The sequence below is a fragment of the Giraffa tippelskirchi genome, chromosome 4, assembly GCF_054371585.1.
Source record: "Giraffa tippelskirchi isolate mGirTip1 chromosome 4, T2T-mGirTip1v1.2.pri, whole genome shotgun sequence".
NCBI lineage: Eukaryota > Metazoa > Chordata > Mammalia > Artiodactyla > Giraffidae > Giraffa > Giraffa tippelskirchi.
In genome coordinates, this window is record NC_137278.1 from 93,725,029 (window position 1) to 93,739,089 (window position 14,061).

Sequence of the window (14,061 nt, forward strand, 5' to 3'; positions counted from 1 at the left end):
GAGGAGAAGGGTGTGACAGTGGATGAGATGGTTGGATGGCCTCACCGACTCGATGGACATAAGTTTGAGCAAGTTCCAGCAGATTGTGAAGGACAGGGGAGTCTTGTGTGCTGCAGTCCATGGGGTCTCAACGAGTTGGACATGAACGAGTGACTAAACAACAACAAATTTTCACACTCAGTTCCCAGGAAAAGATTTCTGTAACATACTCCAATGAGCTTCCTCACTTTGCTGGGCTTAGATTAAAAATAGTGAGTTGCTTAGAATAAAAATAGTGCTGTGTCCAGCGCTGGCCTTTAGGGCCACCCAGGAAGTGTGCCACAGTGACGAGTGGACGCCGCGCCCTTCACTTACCCTTGGTTCCTCTCTCTCTCCTGTCTCTTCCTGTCTCCCACTAGCGTTTCTGCTTCTGCATTTTATCTTTCTGTCTGTCAGGCCGATTAGCACAGTTTGACAGATTAAAAGGCTAAGGTCAAACCAACAAACCCCTAAAGAAATACTGCTAATTATTGTCATATGTTTTTTTAAATACTTTGCTCTTCAAAGAATTTAACAAGGAATAAAATTCCACTTTGTATCCCAAGGGTTGGTTTAATATTATATTAAGAAAAATGAATTCCTGAGCTTTCTGTGTTCTGGATTGTAGGAGAGCAATGAACTTCACCCCCAGGGTCAGCGATGGTCATCACCACTTCCCATGAGCCTCTTTCTAAACTGACATACTAAACGGCAAGCAGTCTTTCGATCCTGGAATAAAAGAATCCAGGGAGATGAGATTGTCTTCGTGTCCTTATATGATGCCTGAAGTTAACAGTGTTATCCTTTGTGAGCTGTGAACACTGGACTCTTTTATTCTCTCCATTCCTTAGTTTCCTGATCCATTAAAAAAAGGGGCTTGGGACTACAGTACCCATGTCATCAGGTTGTTCGCAAAAATTAAGATGAATCTGAAGAGTGTCTGGAACTAGAGAAATCTTCACTGTGAGTACATCCTTCATATTATTACAGAGTGGTTGATCGCTCTGATGCCCAGAAGGAAAACTGAAGTGTTTTTCAATTCCTCCAGGATTAGTCATCTGTCTGACAGGTAGGAAGGGTAACATGCCAACCCCACCTGCTGCAAGTAAATCATGCTGCTGTCACACCACATACAAGGTCACTTCCAGCCATGGTCAGCTTTGCCAAGAGTGGTGGCTAGGAGGACGCAGTCTAAAATGGAGACGCTCAGTCTCTAGTCCACTGTTGGGGTGGGAGGTGGGAAGGGGAAGTAGGGACTTCGTGTTCACTGGGGACAGAGTTTCAGTTTAGGAAGGTGGAAAATTTGGGAGATAGATGATGGTTGGAGCTGCACAACAATGTAAATGTACTTAGTGCCCCTGAGCTGTACAGTTAAACCCGGTCAGAATAGCAGCTTTTATATTATGTGACTTTTACCACAATAAGACAATTTTAAAAATCAAAGTTAATGCAAAAAATTCATGATGAACAAAATGTGAAATTTTTAAATAAAGGTAAGAGTGGTCTGTAGCCTTCTACCTCCAAAAAAAAGATAGAAAATGGTATTTGAGTCCTGTTGATGGTGCCGCTCCTTCAAGGTCTGTGTTGGTGATGAGCCCTGGCTCGTTCCCAAGTGAGTTATGGCAGGGGATTCTGGGCTGGGGATGGGGGAGCTCGGAGGAAGCTGGGGGTGGGTGGAGAGCCAAGAGGAAGCTCAAAAGCTCATTATCCAGCCTCCTTTGAAAGACAAGGACAGGATAGCCTCCAGTAAGAGGCATCTAAAGAGCTCAGGAAAGTCTCCAGCAAGTCGTTCACTACAGGTGAAAGGACAAATTACCAGATCAAGTGGCTACATTATCAAAAATTATTCTATTGATTTCACGGAGATGTGTTTTCCCTGAGATGATTACCAGCATCTAAAACCTCCTTTCCTGCTGATTTGGAGCACGAAGCACCATCTCCAAGTTTCAAGTTGTTCAAGATGCTTTACGCGTCTGTGGGTAGGCGCAGGTCGGCCTGCTGTGAGGGTCTAGTTAGCTCAGCTTCAGAAAGGCAGGTCGCCCCCTTCCCAGGGTCAGTATCTTTATCACTGGTGAGAAATTTGGTGTCATGAACATCATTTGCTCAGGGAATGTTCTGTGTTCTGTATTTTTTGGCATGTTTTCTACACTGGATCCTACTTTGGGAAAATGCCGCGCCCCCTCCCCAACCACTGAGGGCCTCCCAAATTCATGTGCTCAGGGCTGTAAAGACAAAGCATTAACTTCACACATGGACCCTGGGCTTCCCAGGTGGCACTTGTGGCTAAGAAACTGCCTGCCAGTGCAGGAGACCTGGGTTTGGTCCCTGGGTCAGGAAGATCCGCTGGAAAGGGGGATGGCTACGGTCACCACAGTAACTTTAGTCAACAGCCAGAGGAAAATGAAGGTTCATAGCACAATGATCCATCTAAGTGAGAGCTGGAAAAGAATCTTAGAAGGGCATCTACTTTTTAAGGGGGAAAAAAAAATATTCTTCCTACTAGTTTGAATACAATGCCATGGTAACAGTGCATCTGGGTTACTCCACAGGAATGATTTCCTTGGGGTACATTGATGGGTGGATGATGCCTGTGGATAAAAAGTGTCATGAATTCTGTCTACAGCATCAGAGCTCTACCCCACTTTCCTGGGCTCACAGTAGGTGAGTGTGAGTGTAAGACCAGCCTGATCCAGGGTATTCTGCAGTTTGTGTTTGAATCAGAGCCAAGAGAAAGCACCTTCCCACACTGATGACCTTGCACCTCACATGGGTACAGAGCTCACCACTGCCTCCCTAAATCCAAGCACGGAGGCTGTGGTGTCCTTGATCTTCAAGCCAATGACCCCTGTGTCTGCTCTCCATGGGAATGCCCCCTCCTTCCTGGGACCCCTTGGGCTGATGCTGAACATATTCAAATGTTCCCCTAAAAGGTTTAGCCGGGGCTGCTTCTTCAGTACTGTTTGAACATTAAATATGCAAATAATCGTCATTACACTTCCAACAATTACACATGTTTGCGAGCACCGTGTCAAGAGCTGGCAGCGGAGCAATCATTTGTAAAGACAAATATTCCATTCCAAGAGATGTCACGCTGCTCAGAAGATTCTTTTTTGTATGAGTAGCCACACTGCTGCTTCCTAAATTGTGCAGATGAACACGGCCGAGCCTCCAATAGCTGCTGGGCCCTCCCCTCTGCCAAGCAGGTGCCAATCACCCACCCAGGTCCTGCGGAGCCCTGGAATCCTACCCGGTCCAGGTACCAGAGCACCCAAGGCTGATGGAGAGACTCCTGCATCCTCTCCTCCCTCCGCGACCCCTCCCTTCCCACCCCCCCATCCTGTCAGAGCAGGCCTCCGGCCCGGGATATTTTAATTCTTGAGGTCCAAATGTATTATCCTGTGTTTGTAACAGGTGAATTGTCATTCGTAGCCCGAAAGTGATGGGAAGGGCTGCCTAAAACCACAGGCTGAGAGTCACAGCTGGGGCTGCGTTCTCTGCCCCGAATTTTTCTCTCTCCCTCCTTTTTCCCTCTCCCTCCTCCCTCCCCTTTGCTCTCTGCTTTTCCCCTCCCCATTCTTCACTTAGCCACGGATAATTGTCACAATTTACTTTTATCGCATCCAAAGTGGCGGCTTAGAGGGTCCTGGACTTGAGTCTGGACTAATCTTGCCTTCTCCCAAAGTCGGAAAATCCCAAGTCTTGCGGGGTCCAATTGATAACCCTTGTGCTTCTTTTCCAAGAAAGACAGATGACTCTGGCAAGCTTGGGAGACTGCAGATAATGGGATTGACTTGGTACTTAAATCTCAGTGAACCAGGACAGCATAAGTAATTAGTGAATTGGATCCATCCTGGGGTGCTAATGATGGCTAAGTCTGCCCTCACACCATTGGGAAACTGGCAAGAGGCACATCCATCTCACACAGATAAAAACCAAAGGGACATTGTTCACAGACACCATTTATTCCTCCTTTAGTGCACCATTCATCCTAAGAGAGGGGAAAAAAATCTAATTTTCCTCCAGCGATACTCAGAAGACCAAGTGACCACACTCCCACCAGAGTTCATTTTGATCACAATACTGCTGCTGTTTTTAATTAAGAAAGGCTAATTAAGAGAAACTTGACATTTATCTTCTTATCTGCTTGTCCACACGGACACTACCCGTATTTGTTTACAATTTGGTTACTGGCTTTCTATCAGTGAGAAGTTTCTCCATTTCTGTCTATGTTGGTGCTTTCACAAGTGTCAGGATTGAATAGGTCCCCACAAGGGTAACTTTTAGCCTATCAGATCCTGGTTTACATGCATGCAATTGTTGTTGTTGTTGTTTAGTCACTCAGTCAAGTCCAATTCTTTTGCCACTCCTTGGACTGTAGACCACCAGATTCCTCCGTCCATGGGATTACCCAGGCAAGAATACTGGAGGAGGTTGCCATTTCTGCCTCCAGGGGATCTTCCTGCCCCAGGGATTGAACCCATGACTCCTGCATTGGCAGATGGATTCTTTTACCCCTGAGCTACCAGGGAAGCCCTTACATAAATATATATACACAATTATGCACACACATACATACATATGTAGTTTACATATATGCGTGTATAAACATTGATTATAAAGGAATTCTTGTATTTTTCCTCCATTAATTCATCTGTGTACACACCGGCTGTCTCTTCTGTTTTTCTCTTTACATAGAATGATGGCACTTTATGAGGATAATTTAGATGAATGCCTTTTCTCAGAGTTCACTTATCCTCCCAGCAAACATGATTGACAAAGAGCCACAAAAGATGAACGGCGCCGAGTTTTGATCCAACGTGCGTTCCGTCCAAGAGACGTCTTCAAGGCAGGCGTCTTCCTTTTTCTCCATCTCCGCTCCCTCCAGTCTGATTCCCAACAACTAAAATGTCCACAAAATGCACTCTGGTGAAAACGACCAGGGATTCTGAGAGCTAAAAGTGGAAAGTGTGAAGCATAGATTTTCAGCAGCCAGACGCCCCAGCCTGACCGTTTTGGAGGGGATTGATCGGAACTCAACATGACAGACTGTGAACCCCTCTCCTCGGCTTTGTCGTGGCAGAGGGGTCTTAACGCCACACACAAGCTCTGCCTCCCTGGCCCCTTTCAGCTTCTGTCTTCAGTAATCGCCTTTTCTTCCATCCTTTCATGTGGGGGCCGGTGGAGCGGTAACATTCAGGAGATGAGCCCGCAGAATTGGTTAGTGAGAAGCTCTCTTGTAACTCACATCCTTCCTCACCCCATCCTGCCACCCGAGCCTTGTTTTTCTTGATATGAGGTTTCTTTCCATGCTGTTTAGCTTCCCAGCGGCCAGCTTCTCTGAAGGCGTGTTTGTATACGTGTGCAGAACACACGCATAGGCTTCCCTGGAGGTGCAGTCGTAAAGAATCACCCTGCCAGTGCTGGTGATGTGGATTCAATCCCTGGGTTGGGAAGGTCCCCTGGAGGACAAAATGGCAACGCGCTCCAATGTTCTAGCCTGGGAAATCCCAGGGACAGAGGAGCCTGGTGGGCTACAGTCCATGGGGTTCCATAGAGTCAGACACGGCTGAACAACTAAACAATGACAACAGAACACGCTCAGATCAGTACATGATCACATGTAGGACTGATGGCCCTAAAAACTTTCTGCATATTTAATATATGAGGAAAAAGCTGATGATTCAAGGACCCCATTTTTTCCTCACAGTCTGAGGGGAAGGCAATGAGACTAATGTCAGGTGAAAGGCGGGCAGAGTCCCCCGGTGGGAGTTTGGAGGGAGAAATTTAGTTCCTCCTGGAGACTCTTAAGTTCTGATTTGAGTTTGTTTCCTAGATACTGACTTTCCTAACCTGCACTCTAACTAAATTTGGCTTGCATGTTCAAATCAGTTCAGCTTGTGTTAACATTCACAGTTCAAATTATGTCTGTCTTCCTTGAGCAAAGGAAGTTTATGCTGACTGTATGGTTTTGCTCAGAAGTGATCTTATGTGCATGTGTGTGATATGTGTGTGTGATATTATGAGTGTGTGTGATATTATGTGTGTGTAATATTATGAGTATGTGTGTGATATTATGTGTGTGTGATATTATGAGTGTGTGTGTGATGAGTGTGTGTGTGTGTGATATTATGAGTGTATGTGTGATATTCATATGAACATTGCTTGAAACAGGTCTTTCCACTAATCAAAAAGTGTTCCTCTGAAAATTTTTATTTTAATTATTTTCTACTTATACCAAGGAATAATGTAGACTGATTTTTATTTTTATTTATGTATTTGGCTGCACAGCATGGAATGTGGGATCTTAGTTCCCAGACCAGAGATAGAACCCGGGCCTCTTGCAGTGGAAGCTCAGAATCCTAACCACTGGACCACCAGGGAATTACCTAGACTGATTTTTAAAAGCTATTATTCCCAATATCATCCCTCATCACATAAGCCCATATTTCTAGCACCCATCATGGTACTGCAACAGTAAAATTAAAACACATATCTTACAATTACTTTGGGAGAATTAGTTACAATTAAAAATGTAAATTTTTCATTTTGAAAGCAGCACCATATATCAAGCTGACTTGAGGAAAATTCCTTTATCTTTTCTGGGAAAAGTGGCACTCTATAGGGTATTTTTGGATGATACATGTGTCCAATATGTATTTAGTCAATCCTAAAGGAAATCAACCCAGAATATTCATTGGAAGGACTGATGCTGAAGCTGAAGCTCCAATACTTTGGCCACCTGATGCAAAGGGCAGACTCATTGGAAAATACTCTGATGCTGGGAAAGATTGAGGGCAAGAGGAGGAGAGGTGACAGAGGATGAGATGGTTGGATGGCATCACTGACTCAATGGACATGAACTTGAGCAAATTCCAGGGGATAGTGAAGAGCAGGGAAGCCTGGCGTGCTGCAATCCATGGGGTCGCAAAAAGTTGGACACAACTTAGCCACCAAACCAACTAAACTAAAAACACATATGTCTAATTTTGCAAACAAAACTCGGTTGAAAATGTTATGAAATGTCAAAAGCAAATGTGTGCAGATATATAAATATAGCAAAGGGTTCAGATTGTCTGGGTGTGAATTTCAGGTTCCTCTCTCTTGAGCTGTGCTTTCATGGGCAGTTTCCACCCATGCTCCACCTCTATTTCCTCATCTATAAAATGGGGATAATAATGACACTAACTCACTGGAATCTTGTAGGATGAAACCAGTTTCTCTATGTTTGTTTTTGTTGTTGTTTAGTTACTCAGTCATGTCCCACTCTTTGCAACCCCATGTACTGTAGTCTGCCAGGTTCCTCTGTCCGTGGGATTTGCCATGCAAGAATACTGGAGTCCTGTTGCCATTTCTTCCTCCAGGGGCTCTTCCAAACCCAGGGATTGAACCCGCATCTCCTGAATCTCCTCCACTGTCAGATGGATTCTTTACTACTGGGACACCAGGGAAGCCCATTTCTCCATATAAAGTACTTTAATAGTACCTAGCACATAATACACAAGAAAAAAATACAAAACTGCTGTTTAGGAAGTTGTATTTTGTTAACAAAAATAAGCTTTTTTTTTCTTCCTATGCCTAAAGGATTTCATATTCTACCCCAAATTCTGGTGACTTCTGAGGTGCCCCACTCGCTAAGAAAAGAAGACCCATCTCATACGCAATATTCAGGCAGCCAGCACTGTTGTCAGCATATTTCACTGCATGATCCCTGCGAGGAGCTGATGAGACTCCTTTTTTAAGGTTCAGGCCAGCGGATGGTCAGCCCCCACAACCCCCATCAGCCTGGTAGATGCTCTACTCATAATGCTCAGTTAAGATCTATTCAGTGTGTATGTGATGGGGGATGGGGGGACAGGCAGGGCATGACTTCCAGAGCTAGACTCCTCCCCTGTCCCAGAATCAGACAATAATTAATAAATGTGATGCTGATATGAGCTGTAATGAAACATGCTTTTAAAATAAGCAGACGACTGAGATTAGAAAATGGGACTTCGCCTTTCATAGCACCCAGTGTGAATGATTATCTGATTCTGTACGGCGCTAATTGTGGGATCATGTTTAAGAAACGAGGGGAGGGACTTCCCTGGCTGTGCAGCAGATAAGAATTCACCTGCTGATGCAGGGAACTCAGGTTCAATCCCTGGTCTGGGAAGATCCCACATGCCGGAGTAACTAAGCCGGTGTGCAACAGCTACTGAGCCTGCACTCAGAGGCCGGGAGGCACAGCTACTGAAGCCCATGTGCCTAGAGCCTGTGCTCCACAGCAAGAGAAGCGACCACAGTGGAAAGCCCAAACACCACAACTAGAGAAAGCTTGAAAGCCTGCGTGCAGCAATGAAGATCCAGTGCAGCCAAAAATGAATACATAGATAAATAATACATTTTTAAAAAGAAACAAAGGGAATTTCCCTGATGATCCAGTGGTGAAAACTCTGCACTTCCAATGAAGAGGGCTCAGGTTTGATCTCTGATCAGGGAACTAATATTCAAGTAGTGTGGCCAGAAAAAGAAAATTTAAAAAAAATTTTTTTAAGTAAGAAATAAAGGTAAGTTTATGCTAATATCACCCGACAGCAGTTGGGAATTAATGGTGAGATGGAAGGCAATGCCTCAGATGTAAGTCTGACTTTTGTGTTTTAATTATCTAATTTCCCCCTGGTCCCTAAATCCTGGCCACTAAAAACATCTCCCACTTTTCTTCATGGATTCATTTGTACAGTAATTAAAATTTTTTGAGTGTGTTGAAAATTTCAGGAGAAAATATTTCATAAAATTTAAATGTCTCTTGCTATGGAAATGGCCTTGAGTTGTTGTCGTGTAAGTCACTCAGTCTTGCCCAACTATTTGTGACCTCAAGGACCATAGCCTGCCAGGCTCCTCTGTCCATGGGGATTTCCCAGGCAAGAACACTGGCGTGGGTTGCCATGCCCTTCTCCGGGAGATCTTCCTGACCCAGGGATCCAACCTGAGTCTCCTGCTTTGCAGGCAGATTCTCTACCGTCTGAGCCCTGACTACCACCATTTACTACGTTTCGATCTTGATGTTCACCCTGGAAGCATTACCATTCGCGTGATTGCCATGGAGCAGGGAATTCATGTGTATGTGAACTTCCCCAGCCCTGATGGAGAGTTCCTTAACTTCGAGGGAAAACGGAGTATTTAAATGGGATCCTGGCAGGTGGAAGAGCCATGCTCTCTGAGGAGTAGGGTTACATGGGCAACTTCAACAAAATCTATGAGGTATTCTTTCTCTGAAAGAGACTCAGAGAATTGGAGAGGGAGAAAATGGGAGTGAACGATTAAATGAATTTGAGGAGCATTTTTATCTGAGAGACAAGTGTGAAAGGAGGAATAATAAATGACTCCCTGCCTTTCCCGAAAACCATTGGCTATCCATTGTCTTCTCTGGAAGCCATCTGATAGCTCATGCTCTCCACCAATGGGCTTAGAAAAGTGGACAAAAAAAAAAAAAAAACAGGGGTCAGCTAAGTAGAGAGAAGAGGCTTAGCCAAAACAAACCAAAAGGCTTCCCTTCACTGAGGTTTGATTAATGGCATATTAGACAGCGTCCTCCGTGTGAAGACAAGAGCTAACTAGCCTCCAGCAAACTGTGCTATGAATCACACTTCACACATCAAGATGTGAGGTAATGAGATTCTCAAAAAGTCCTACATTTAGAAACAACCCTTTAAACCCAAGCACACAATCCCCCGCTTCTGCCAGTCGCTGGCATGATTCCACTGGTGAAATTGGAAAGGAAGCTCGGCACTTTTTTTTTTTTTTGAGAGGTACTTTTTGTTTGTTTGTTCTTGACCACAGATAGCATGATGGAGCAGCTGGTGTGAGAATAAAGGAAAAATATGTGTGTGTTGGCAGCAGACATTTGTAACACGGCGTGATTATCCTCTTGGAGTCTTAAGCATCTGAACTTATGGCTTAAAAAATAATAGTTTGCCTGGACTGCTTTACAAGGAACAGCGCTGCACGTTGAGGGTTGTTTGCTATTGTTGTTTGATGTGGGATTTTTAAAAACCTCCTCCCTCACCCCCTTCCACAAGATCACTGTGAATCCGTGACCCACATGATTCATAACTGATCAATCTTGAACATTTTAAATTTTTGTTAAGGATTCCACAGCCTTCACAGGCCATTTTTAGCCAGAGAGTGAGTCCTCGGTAAACCTACATCTCCACCTAGTGGTGTCAGGGAACAGTTAATGACTTTGAACTGCAAGGAAATCAAGATTTAGTCAGAGTTTGCAGTCAGCCTGTAAGCTCTTGGTCTCTGAGCAGCGGAAGCACAATATTTAAAGACAACGTTTTAATCTCAGAATATTTTTCCTTCTTTTCCATCCTCCCCAGACTTTCCTCCTCCTCAACCCCTAAAGGCTGACATTCTTACATTGCACAAGAGCTGAAAAATACTCCTCCCACTCTATTTGTGTTCTTACACTGTGCTCAAAGGCTTTGACCAAAACCTCATTTGGGTAGCCAAGGATCATTTTTCAAGGTTCCCCCACCATCCTCTGCTTTCTTATTCTCTGCCAGCTCACTACTTGGCAGAGTCTCCACTGCTAGAGAGGCCAAACTCAAGTTTCGCTACAGATGTCTCAGGGTGTCTTCTCGGTCTGCTTGAAAAAAAAAAAAAATCACTGATGATGTTCTGTCACCCTTCAGGTGAATGAAGACACCACCTCTGCACTCCCCACCTTGGATCCTCCCAAACAGAGAAGTCACATCAAAACCCATTTCTATACAGCAGCCCAGCACATTCCTGGTCTGGTAATCTCTGAAGTCCCAGCTTAAAAAGAAATCATTTAACAGCCAGCAGTCCCCAATCTTTTCAGCACAAGGGAGTGGTTTCATGGAAGACAATTTCTCCACGGACCAGGATGGGGGACGATTTCGGGATGATTCAAGCACATTAAATTTCTTGTGTACTTTATTTCTATCATTCTTACATCAGCTCCACCTCAGATCATCAGGCATTAGATCTTGGAGGTTGCGGACCCCTGCTCTAGAAGAATCTCTCTAAATGGCCAAAATCACACCACCTAGGAGCAGATGCTCTGCGATCTTGCAAGTCAAATGAAAAGCAAAGCCATCTATTTCCTGTTAAATGTGACCAGATGCAAATGTCCTTTAGGTATTAAAGAAGCCAAACATTCTTAATTGTTTATTGATTATTCAAATCATATAAACCTGAGATATCTGAGTGTGGTTACCAGGGGTCACCAACCTCCAGGATCTAATGCCTGATGATCTGAGGTGGTCCTGATGTAAGAATAGCAGAAATAAACTGCACAAGAAGTGTAATTCACTTGAATCATCCTGAAACCATCCTCCCCACCACCCCAGTCCATGGGAAAATTGTCTTCCATGAAACCTGTCCCTGGTGCCAAAAAGTTGTGGTCCGCTATTCCATAGGGATCCTTCTTGCTGCTGAACTCATCATTGGCATCAACTGTGCTGTCATGAAATATGAGCACTGTTGGCTTTTCAACTGGTATATGTCTAGTAAGATTAAAGCTATCTATGAGAGTTGCTGCTTGCTATTCCGTATAATTAAACACTACTCGTTGGAGGGTATATTATGCCGATTGAGGCTGTTATTGCTGTATTGGACCCTAAAATGTTTAATAACCCTCCGAGGTTGAATTTTTCTAATATCTATTAATGAACACCCATTAACTTGTACAGAAGGCAAAAAGAAATCAATGTGTTAAATGTCAGTTAGTTTCTGCTCTAACCTATGTTTTTCCTTAAACCTGGTGTTCTGGCATGTCATCCCTTAAAAGTGCAGGCGTGCTCCATATGCAGAGAAATCCATGCAGAGAAATCTGGAGTGATGGAATTCTTAGAGTTTTTTAAACTTTCTCTGCCTTTAGAGCAAATGTTCCCAATTCTTTAGCTCAGATGTTTAAGCTCTCTGGTTGTCATCCTCTGCACCACCATCAGCCAAGATCCATCACATGGTATGTTTTTCATTGTGCCTCCCCCACCCCAGTTGCTTCCAAACTGCTGCTTTGACTGGTAGGGGAGATTTCTCTAGGTTCGGTGGTTAATGCATTTTCAGCATAGTCTCTCAGTAAGAAACAACTGTGGTTGGCCAACTTTTCACCAAATTTGTCTCCGATTACATGGAAATCATCAACATCATCTTTCTCCTTGAATGTTCTTTGGATCATTATATCCTTCAACACAAGTGGGAAGTGACCAGAACCTGAAGCATGCACACCAAGGATACTTGGTATGCATGAGTGCTAAGTCTTTTCAGTTGTGTCCAACTCTTTGCAACCCCATGGACTGTTGCCCAACAGTCTCCCCTGTCCATGGGATTCTCCAAGCAAGAATACTGGAGTGGCTTGCCATAGTGTCCTCTGGAGGATCTTCCCAACCCAGGGATCAAATCTGCATCTCTCTCTTGCATCTTCTGCATTGGCAAGCAGGTTCTTTACCACTAGCACCATCCAGGAAGCCCCTAGCATGCATGCAATGGAAACCAAAAATATCAGCTGAGTAATGAACTGATATTTTTTAAAAGAAAAATGCAATTCTGCAGCATATGCTACAGTGTGCCCAGGTGCCAATGGGACATCCCTACTGGAAGATCCACCAAAAAAAAAACAAAAAACAGAAGAACACATAAGAGACTGTGTGGAAATAAAAGGGAAGAGACTGAATTTATTTCCGGGACTAAGGCACGCTCATAAGCAAGAAAGATATCACACCAAAAAATACTTATGGTCAAAAGTGCACAAAGTGATCCACTTCACAGAATCAGGGATTTCCTCCAAAGTCCCATGTTGATTCAAGTACTTTCGGGGGGGGGGGTGCAGAGGGGGAGGCCTCGTGTTTCCAAAGTCAAGTGTCTTTCTGTGAGGATGGGCCTTAACCAGAGTCAATTTTCCTTGCACTCCACATACGGCACCTACAGCTCAGTGGAGTGTTTAGCGAAATTAAATAAGATGGCCATTTCCTTCTCTCCTTCCCTTGAGTAGTCCTTCAGCCCCTACAGAGTTTAAAACTGTAATGTGTTTGGGATTACTGGATGACGAGGAGACAGAAGTCCACACGGCGTGACTCCCATCGAAGGCAAACTGCGTAAGCAAACACTTGGCCGGCTTTCTGGGCCACTCTCTCCAGCTCCATCATAAAAATGTTCCCGGCCTTTCTCACAGGTGCCAAGAAGACTTCACAAGTATTTCTCCAGTGATCGCCTTGCAACCCAGAGCCTAAACGATAGCTGATAGTAGGCCTCGAGAAATACTGTCACCAGCCCCAAATTGAATCTCAGAGTCTAGGAGAGGGTCACAGGAGGCGACTCAGCACACACCTGCACATTCAGCTCAGTTCTGTGGGTCCCTGCTCCCAGGTGTAGAGCAGACGTGAGGGATTGGTTTGTGGCAGCCCTCTCAACCAACCTTGCTAATGACGTGATTGACTCTAAAGATGATCAACATGGACTCTGTTCATTTAGCTACCTCGTCTGAAATCTTATTTAGTTCAGAGTGACAATCATTACTTATCCTGGAATCTCCCCACGGTGACAGCCATGTGTGGTGGACATTCAGGAAGTTGAATTAATTGTCCTTCCTGAAAATAAGATCTCAGAGGCAGAGTTTCTTTTTTGTTTTTACTTGCACATTCTTGATGTACATTTAGTGCTTCATTACTGCTCTATTCAGTTTATTCATTCATTTATTTTTAATTGGAGTATAATTGCTTTACAGTGTTGTGTTAGTTTCAGCTACACAATGAAGTGAATCAGCTATATGTATACATATATCTTCTCCCTCATGAACCTCCCTCCCACTCTCTAGGTCATCAGAGAGCATTGAGCTGAGCTCCCTGTGTTATGCAGCAGCTTCCCAGTAGCTATCTGTTTTACACAGGGTAGTGTATATATGTTAACTCTACTCTTCCAATTCATCCCACCCCCACCTTAAGTGGTTCTTATTCACTCTTGACTGCAAGGAGATCCAACCAGTCCATCCTAAAGGAGATCAGTCCTGGGTGTTCACTGGAAGGACTGATGTTGAAG

At 44.2% G+C, this 14,061-nt stretch overlaps 1 long non-coding RNA gene across 1 annotated transcript in view; it reads left to right on the forward strand.

The window, feature by feature from the left end:
• Window positions 1-11,189, forward strand: part of LOC145544560 (uncharacterized) — an 84,219-nt gene extending 73,030 nt beyond the window's left edge. The window contains exon 2 of the long non-coding RNA XR_014081478.1: window positions 10,695-11,189. This is a non-coding gene — a long non-coding RNA (uncharacterized LOC145544560). The remainder of the gene's footprint in view (window positions 1-10,694) is intronic.
• Window positions 11,190-14,061: the final 2,872 nt, after the last annotated feature.